At 46.7% G+C, this 9074-nt stretch overlaps 2 non-coding genes across 2 annotated transcripts; both read left to right on the forward strand.

Annotated features, from left to right (window-relative positions):
* The first annotated feature begins 5369 nt into the window (after positions 1-5369).
* LOC112130461 (U6 spliceosomal RNA) lies at positions 5370-5473 on the forward strand. Its single transcript, XR_002912721.1, has one exon. It is a non-coding gene; the product is annotated as a U6 spliceosomal RNA (small nuclear RNA).
* Positions 5474-8030: 2557 nt separating this feature from the next.
* LOC112130392 (U7 small nuclear RNA) lies at positions 8031-8092 on the forward strand. Its single transcript, XR_002912664.1, has one exon. It is a non-coding gene; the product is annotated as a U7 small nuclear RNA (small nuclear RNA).
* The last annotated feature ends 982 nt before the right edge of the window (positions 8093-9074 follow it).

Raw genomic sequence — 9074 nt, forward strand, 5'->3', positions numbered from 1 at the left:
CAGGCATAAGCCATCGTGCCCAACTGAGGTTTGTAGCTTTTTACTGAGTATTTTCACTTCTGGAACTTAATTCTGGAGAGTCATGTCATAAACAAGCCAATTTTTTTACGTGAGGATGTGTTTTGCAGCTTTGTTTGCAACTGTGAAAATTGGAAATAAACTCAATGCCCATCAGTAGGGAAGTGATTAATTATATTGTATATCCATATGGAAAAGTGAGGGATTGATTTAAAAAAAAAGGAATGGCCAGACGTGGTGGCGCACGCCTGTAATCCCAGCACTTTGGGAGGCCGAGTTGGGTGGATCACCTGAGGTCAAGAGTTCGAGACCAGCCTGGCCAACATGGTGAAACCCCGTCTCCACTAAAAATACAAAAATTAGCCAGGTGGTGGTGCATACTTGTAATCCCAGCTACCTGGGAGGCTAAGGGAGGAGAATCATTTGAACACAGGAGGCAAAGTTTGCAGTGAGCTGAGACTGGGCCACTGTACTCCAGCCTGGGTGATGGAGTAAGACTCTGTTTCAAAAAAAAAAAAAAAAAATGAGGCAGAAAGTTTACGTAATGACGTAGAAAGTTATGTAGACCAGTGCTAGGAAGTGCTACCCAATAGAACTTTCTGCAATGATGGAATGTTCTATGCTGTGCTGTCCAATAAAGTAGCCACTAGTCACATGTAGTACTCGAAATGTGGCAAGTGCAATGGAGAAACTGAGTGTGTAATGTAGCTAAAGTAATTATTTATTTTATGTTATTAATTAATTTATTTTTAGAGACAGGGTCTTGCAATCTTGCCCAAGCTGGTCTTGAACTTCTGGCCTCGAGCAATTCTCCTTCCTCAGCCTCCCAAGAAGCTGGGATGTTAGGTGTGTGCCACTGCACGCCGCTATTTATTTGAATTTAAATTCCCACATGTGGCCTATGATATTGTACTAGACCTCACATATTTCAAATGTGTTTTGAGAACAGACTAGTTGAAAAATGAAGAGTATGATTCCTCTAAAAGATAATAAATATGTTAATTTATAAATTTTTAAAAGTCAGAAAATACACTGAACTAGTAATAGTGGGTTTCCCTGAGACATGCTGAAGACTCTTTTTTTTTTTTTTTTTTTGAGACGGAGTCTCCTTTTGTTTCTGAGGCTAGAGTGCAGTGGCAGGATCTTGGCTCCCTGCAACCTCTGCCTCCTGGGGTCAAGTGATTCTCCTGCCTCTGCTTCCCGAGTAGCTGGGACTACAGGCGTGTGCCACCATGCCCGGACAATTTTTGTATTTTTAGTAGAGACAGGGTTTCACCATATTGGCAAGGCTGGTCTTGAACTCCTGACCTTGTGATCCACCCACCTCAGCCTCCCAAAGTGCTGGGATTATAGGTATGAGCCACTGTGCCTGGCCATGTTGAAGACTTTTAATACCATATATTCATACAGTATTTGAATTTTTAAATAAGGAACATAATTTGTTTTGAAATAAACACTACAAAATAAAGTCAAACTCTGAAATTCTAAAGTACTTCAAGTTAAATGAACCGAGAGCGTGGTTGGAGGAGAAACCTGAGAGAATCTTCTGGAAGAATTGCCAGAATTTCACGTACTCTGAGGAAGATGCTGGGGCTGACAGGTTTGAAGCCACCAGGTGGGGTTAACAAGGTACCATGGGGGCTCTTAGGAGGTGGGTTTAGGAAACAATTTTCTTTTTTTCTTTTTTTTTATGATGGAGTTTCACTCTTGTTGTCCAGGCTGGAGTGCAATGGTGCAATCTCGGCCCACCTCTGCATCCTGGGTTCAAGAGATTCTACTGCCTCTGCTTCCCGAGTAGCTGGGATTACAGGCATGTGCCACCATGCCTGGCTAATTTTGTATTTTTAGTAGAGATGGGGTTTCTCCATGTTGGTCAGGCTGGTCTCGAACTCCTGACCTCAGGTGATCCGCCCACCTCAGCCACCCAAAGTGCTGGGATTACAGGTGTGAGCCACCGCGCCCAGCCTAGGAAACAATTTTCATAAAGACAAAGAAAGCTGAACTCTAATGCTCTGCTCCTCTGGTGGGTTGCAAATTCTAGAATAGTGTCTTCTTACTGTATCCCAGTGCTTAGCACAATGACTAGCACAGAATCACCGTGCAGTAGACAGGAATGAAAGCCTGACAAGATGCTTCAAAGCCTTCATTACTGGGAATTCAGCATCCAAGTTTAAACATGGTCTCTGTTGGTACTAAAGTGCACCCAGGTTTTAAGTATTTTAAAAAAGTGCCCAAAATATAACGGAAAGAGGCCGATACTTTCCTTTGCCAGGCCCTCCCTGCCAAGTCTAATAAACTGATAGATGTAAATTAGCATTGGGAGGACAGGCATTGTGGGGAAGGACAGAAATCTCTCTTTGCCTTCAGGAAGTTGCAATTAGGTAGATTGACTCTGTGGGATAGAGGTAGGGGTGAGGATAACAGATTTTTTTTTTTTTTTGAGATGGAGTCTTGTTCTGTCAAGCAGGCTGGAGTGCAGTGGCGTGATCTCGGCTCACTGCAGCCTCCGCCTCCTAGGTTCAAGTGATTCTCCTGCCTCAGCCTCCCGAGTAGCTGGGATTACAGGCAGTGCCACCACACCCAGCTAATTTTTGTTGTTGTTGTTGTATTTTTAGTAGAGACAGGGTTTCCCCAGGCTGGTCTCGAACTCCTGACCTCAAGTGATCCACCTGCCTTGGCCTCCCAAAGTGCTGGGATTACAGGTGTGAGCCACTGCACTCGGCCTGAGGATAACATAGATCTAAAGGCCCTTGATGTGGAGAGTTTTTTCTTAAACTTGAAAGGTAACGGTATTCTCCACACTAGCAGGGGCAGAGGAATTTGAGGGAGTGCTCTGATTAGCGTAGTGTGATTTCTTGTTCATCCCTGAACTATAAGGCAGTGTTGATGGTAGGGGCATGGAATACAGGTCTCTGATTGGCTGACTTGGGTGGGTAGATGGGGCGTGTGCAGTAAGGCAACATGATTGACAGCTTCCCCATGCCCTAGTGGAGTCAGGAAGAAGTTCCCTAAAGGTAGTGGGATGGCTGATGGAGGAAAAATTTTGCTGGGAAGATGAGAGCAATGTGCCGCACAGCTCTGGGGGACGCCATTCTCACAGAATCACACAGATAATGTACATCCTTCTTCCTTGCTTAAAATTCCCAAACTGCTACCTCAGCTGCCCAGTATTAATACAGTAAAACAGACTTACCCATCCCTATGGGAGTCACCTCAGCCTCAGAGGCACCCCTGTCTCCATCCCATTATCTCTGGATGACGTGGCTTCTGCTGGTTTAGTCAGGTTGTGGCTTCTCAGGAGCTAGTAGCCTGTGGCCAAAGCATACATTTATTTACCCCTAAATTATACACTCCTATTATATCCACAATTATGTACTCCACACAGTATATGGTGGTCCAGTGTATAAATATGGAGGCATAACCAGATAACTGGAATCTAATCATTCTACAAATATTAACTAAGGCCCCACCACGTGTTGGACCTTTGTTTTTATCTCTCTAGGTCTCAGTTTCCTCATCTATGAAATGAACATAATTCCGTTTGAGGATTCAGAGGCAGTACACATCAAATGTTTATCACAAGTACCTGGCACCCAGCACACACTCAATAAACAATAGTTGGGCTGGGCATGGTGGCTCACGCCTGTCATCCTATGGGAGGCCGAGGTGGGTGGATCACTTGAGCCCAGGGTCTCACTATGTTGTCCAGCCTGGGAAACTAGCCTGGGCAACATAGTGAGACCCTGTCTTTACAAAAAGTACAAAACATTAGCCAAGTGTGGTGTCTGCCTATATCCCAGCTACTTGGGAGGCTGAGGTAAGAGGATTGCTTAAGCCGAGGAGCTTGAGGCTGCAGTGAGCTATGATCGCACCACTGCACTCCAGCCTGAGCCTCAGAGCAAGACTGTCTCAAAACAAAAACAAAAAACTAAAAAAAAAAACCCACAGCTGTTATTAGTGTTCCAACATGTCTGGTGACCCTCAATTATGTAGCCACTGAGTTTTTTGTTTTTATTTTTTTTGAGACAGAGTCTCTCTCTGTGATCCATGCTGGAGTGCCGTGGCACAATCTCGGCTCACTGCAACCTGTGCCTCCTGGATTCAAGCAATTCTCCTGCCTCAGCCTCATGAGTAGCTGTGATTATAGGCATGCGCCACCATGCCTGGCTAATTTTTATATTTTTAGTAGAGACGGGGTTTCACCATGTTGGTCAGGCTGGTTTCAAACTCCTGACCTTGTGATCCACCTGCCTCGGCCTCCCAAAGTGCTGGAATGACAGGTGTAAGCCACCGCGCCCGGCCTGAGTTTTAAGTATGTTGCATTATACTTAGGATGCCAAGAAAATAAGACATACTTCTTTCCCTTCCGGAAAAAGCAGGCCATTTGGGAAGGCAAGTCTCTCACTTGTATAGATCAGAGATAATCCCAAGAAGTGGGTGCCAAGGCACTCCTAGATAAGCTGCCCCTGCTCCTAGAAACCTGATCGGTTGCAGCGAAGGCCAGTTGGGAAAGCAACCCTATTATATGCCCTCAGTTATGGGGTCCTCACAGTCACGGTCACAGGGTATTGCTTCATTAAGCTTCTCTGCTCTTCTTCTCCATGAAGAGACTGTCTCTCCATCAATCCAATTCTTTGTTTTTGTGTTTTTTTTTTTTTTCGAAATGGAGTTTCCCTCTTGTTGCCCAGGCTGGAGTTCGGTGGTGTGATCTCGGCTCACTGCAACCTCTGCCTCCCAGGTTCAAGTGATTCTCCTGCCTCTGCCTCCTGAGTAGCTGGAATTATAGGCGCCCGCCACTATGTCCAGCTAATTCTTTGTATTTTTATTTATTTATTTTGAGATCAAGTCTCTCTGTCACCCAGGCTGGAGTGCAATGCCACAATCTCAGCTCACTGCAACCTCCTCCTACTGGGTTCAAGCAATTCTACTGCCTCAGCCTCCCCAGTAGCTGGGATTACAGGTGCCCACCACCACGCCCAGCTAATTTTTGTATTTTTAGTAGAGACAGGATTTCACCATGTTGGCCAGGCTGGTCTCAAACTCCTGACCTTGTGATCCACCCACCTCAGTCTCCCAAAGTGCTGAGATTACAGGCATGAGCCACTGCGCCCAGCCTAATTTTTTGTATTTTTAGTAGAGACAGGATTTCATCATGTTGGCCAGGCTGGTCTCAAATTCCTGACCTCAGGTGATCTGCCTGCCTCAGCCTCCCAAAGTGCTGGGATTACAGGTGTGAGCCACCGTGCCCGGCCTCTCAATCCAATTCTTTGGATTCCCAGCAGTTTGATTGTTTTCAAAATCTATCAGAGATGAATACGTGGTAATTGACTCATTCAAAAATATATATTGACTGCTGGCTTCAGCAGCACATATGCCAAAAATCGGAACAATACAGAGATTAGCATGGCCCGTGAGCAAGGATGACTGGCAAATTCACAAAGCGTTTCATATGTGTATATATATTGAGCACCTACTATGCATTACACATGCCTATAAGCAAAAGGTAGGCAGGAGTGAGCAAGGTAGATATTGACTTTTTTTCCCCCCCCAAGATGGAGTCTTGTTCTGTCACCCAGGCTGGAGTGCAGTGGTATGATCTGGGCTCACTGTAACCTCTGCCTCCCAAGTTCAAGTGAGTCTTCTGTCTCAGCCTCCCAAGTAGCTGGGATTACAGGCATGCACCACCGCACCCGGCTAATTCTTGTATTCTTAGTAGAGACGGGGTTTCACCATGTTGGCCTGGCTGGTCTTGAACTGTTGACCTCGTGGTCCGCCTGCCTCGGCCTCCCAAAGTGCTGGGATTACAGGTGTGAGCCACCGCACCCGGCCCCAGATATTGACATTTTGATGGGAAAGAAGACAATAAACAGAAATAGATACACAATCTGTCAGGAAATGATAGAGCTCTAAAGAAAAAGAAAGCAAGGTAAGGGGGAGCATAGGGACTTAAAACTATGTCTGCAAATTCCTTGACACTCCTCCCTGCAGAGGATGAAGCCTAGTTTCCTTCTCCTTGAGCATGGGCTGGTGTGTGTGCCCACATCTAGTGAATATAGCAGAGTGATGCGATGTCGCTTCTGAGAGTCTTTATGCCCAGCTCTTTCTGTCTCTTGGGATGCCGGCCCTTGGAATCCAGCCACCATATTGAGAGGAAGCCCAAGCCACAAGGAAGCCACATTAGAGGTTTTGAGTGACAGCCCCAGCTGCACTTGGGTGACAAAGAACATGTGATCTGTCCTCAGCCTCTGACTCTTTTTTGTTTTTTTTTGAGGTGGAGTTTTGCTTTTTGCCTAGGCTGGAGTGCAATGGCACGATCTCAGCTCACTGCAACCTCCACCTCCCAGGTTCGAGCGATTCTCCTGACTCAGCCTCCCGAGTAGCTGGGATTACAGGAGTGCACCATTATGCCCCACTAATTTTTGTATTTTTAGTAGAGACGGGGTTTTGCCATGTTGACCAGGCTGGTCTCAAACTCCTGACCTCAGGTGATCCGCCTGCCCTGGCCTCCCAAAGTGGTGGGATTACAGGTGTGAGCCACCGCCCCCAGCCTAGCCTCTGACTCTTAACAGCTGTAGTCCCAATAAATATGGACAGAGAAAGCTGTCTCCACTATGCCCTTTCTGAATTCCTGGCCCACAGAAGCCAGATGAAATTATAAATCATGATTATTGTTTTAAGCCATTCATCTTGGGGGATGATCTGTTACACAGTAAAGAATAGTTAATAAAGCGGAGAGGACGGGGCATGGTGACTCACAGCCTGTAATCCCAGCACTTTGGGAGGCCAAGGCAGGCTGATCCCTTGAGGTCAGGAGTTTGCGACCAGCCTGGCCCGCATGGTGAAACCCTGTCTCTACTAAAAATACAAAAATTAGCTGGGCGTGGTGGCGGGCGCCTGTAGTCCCAGCTACTTGGGAGGCTGAGGCAGGAGAGTCGCTTGAGCCCAACAGGCGGAGGCTGCGGTGAGCTGAGATCACACCATTGTACTCCAGCGTGGGTGACAGAGTGAAACTGTCTCAAAATAAATAAATCAATAAAATATAAAATATAAAATATAAAGGGGTGAGAGACTGAGGTGGAAGGTGGTAGGAGAGCGAGTGCTAATTAAACAGGGTGGTCAGGGCAGACCTTTCTGATGTGGGGACATCTGAGCAGAGACCTGGATGAAGTGGGGGAGCAACTGACGTGGATACAGGGCAGAAGCTTTCAAGGGGAGAGAAGGACCAGGGCAAAGGCCCTGGTGCAGGAATGCGCTTGTGGTTCAGTACAGGGACCAGTATGGCTGGAGCAATATGGAAGAGAAACACAGTGGCAGGAAATAAGATCAAAAAAAGGGGTGAGGAGAAATTGCAGGCTATGTAGACCTTTGCAGGGAATTGAGCAGAGAATGCTGCAATATGATCTCAGCTGAAGTTAAGGTTACTTCGGCTGCTGTACAGAAAAACAGCGGTTAGTGAAAGCATGGAAGGAGGGAGAAGCCAGCTGGGAGGCTACGATGGTTGTCCAGGTGAGACATGGACGGTGGCCAGCACTAGTGCAGTGGAGGAAGTGAGAGGTGGTCAAAATATGGATATATTAAAGGTAATGCTGATTGGACTCACTTTTTGATAGAAGCAGGGTATCAGAGAAGCAGAGGCTGGCAGAGCGGATGAGCTCTAGGCGGGACTCAATGTGTAGACCATAGACCAGCAGCATCAGCAGCATCTGCATCGCGTGTGAGAAATGAGGACTCTCGAGCGCTGCCTCTACCTACTGAATTTTAGCAAGACTACCAGGTGTTCCCCATGCACATCAAACTTTGAGAAATGCTATTCTAGGTTGCTCTCAAGTCTGGCTGCAGATTTGAAACACCTGGCAAGCTTTTAAGACACGTACCAATGTTAGGTCTGGAGGTGGAGGGGCTGTGTTTGTTGGTATTCATATTTTTTAGCTCCTCAGGTGACCCTCATTTAATCCTTGGCTCCCCATCCAGCCTTTCCACAAACTATTGGTTCTGACCCTTAAAATATATCCCAGTGTTATAGCTCTTTTAGAATTTGTCTAGCAGGCTTTCCGGTTTTTGCCGGAAAGCCCCCTCATGCTTAAAATAATAATAATAATAATAATAAAACAAAATATATCTTAAGTCTCACGCCTGCAATCCCAGCACTTTGGGAGGCTGAGGCAGGCAGATCACTTGAGCTCAGGAGTTCGAGACCAGCCTGGCCAATGTGGTGAAACCCCCATCTCTACTAAAAATACAAAAATTAGCAGGGTATGGTGGTGGGCACCTGTAGTCCCAGCTACTCAGGAGGCTGAGGCAGGAGAATCGCTTGAACCTGGGAGGCAGAGGTTGCAGTGAGCTGAGATCGTACCACGGCATTCCAGCCTGGGTAACAGAGCGAGACTCTGACTCAAAAAAAAAAAAAAGAGATGAGGTCTTGCTATGTTGACCAGGCTGGTCTCAAATTCCTAGCCTCAAGTGATTCTGCTGCCTCAGCCTCCTGAGTAGATGGGACTACAGTTGTGAGCCACAGTGCCTGGCACTCCCACCCTCATTTATGTTATTTTTGGATTGAGTTTTCCTTTTGGTGTACAGTTGGTTTTTTTTTTTTTTTTGGAGACAGGGTCTCACTCTGCCACCCAGGCTAGAGTGCAATGGTGCGATCTCAGCTCATTGTAACCTCGGCTTACTGCAACCTCCCCCTCCTGGGTTCAAGTGATCCTCCTGCCTCAGCCTCCCAAGTAGCTGGGATTACAGGCGTGCACCACCATGCCCAACTAATTTTGGTATTTTTTGGTAGAGACGGGGTTTCACCGTTTTGGCCAAGCTGGTCTCAAACTCCTGGCCTCAAGTGATCCGCCTACCTCAGCCTCCCAGAGCCTGGGATTACAGGCATGAGCTGACGTGTTTTAACTCATCTATCAATTTGTGTTACTATCAGGAGGCAGACCAGTTCCAGCACTCTGAAGAGCTGCCATGGGACACCCTTTTTATAACCACACCATCCTTCTACACCTAAGAGAAGATCTGGTGCTGGGATTACAAGGCGAGGATGAGTGAACTCAGGTGTGATG

The sequence above is a fragment of the Pongo abelii genome, chromosome 21 (assembly GCF_028885655.2).
Source record: "Pongo abelii isolate AG06213 chromosome 21, NHGRI_mPonAbe1-v2.0_pri, whole genome shotgun sequence".
NCBI lineage: Eukaryota > Metazoa > Chordata > Mammalia > Primates > Hominidae > Pongo > Pongo abelii.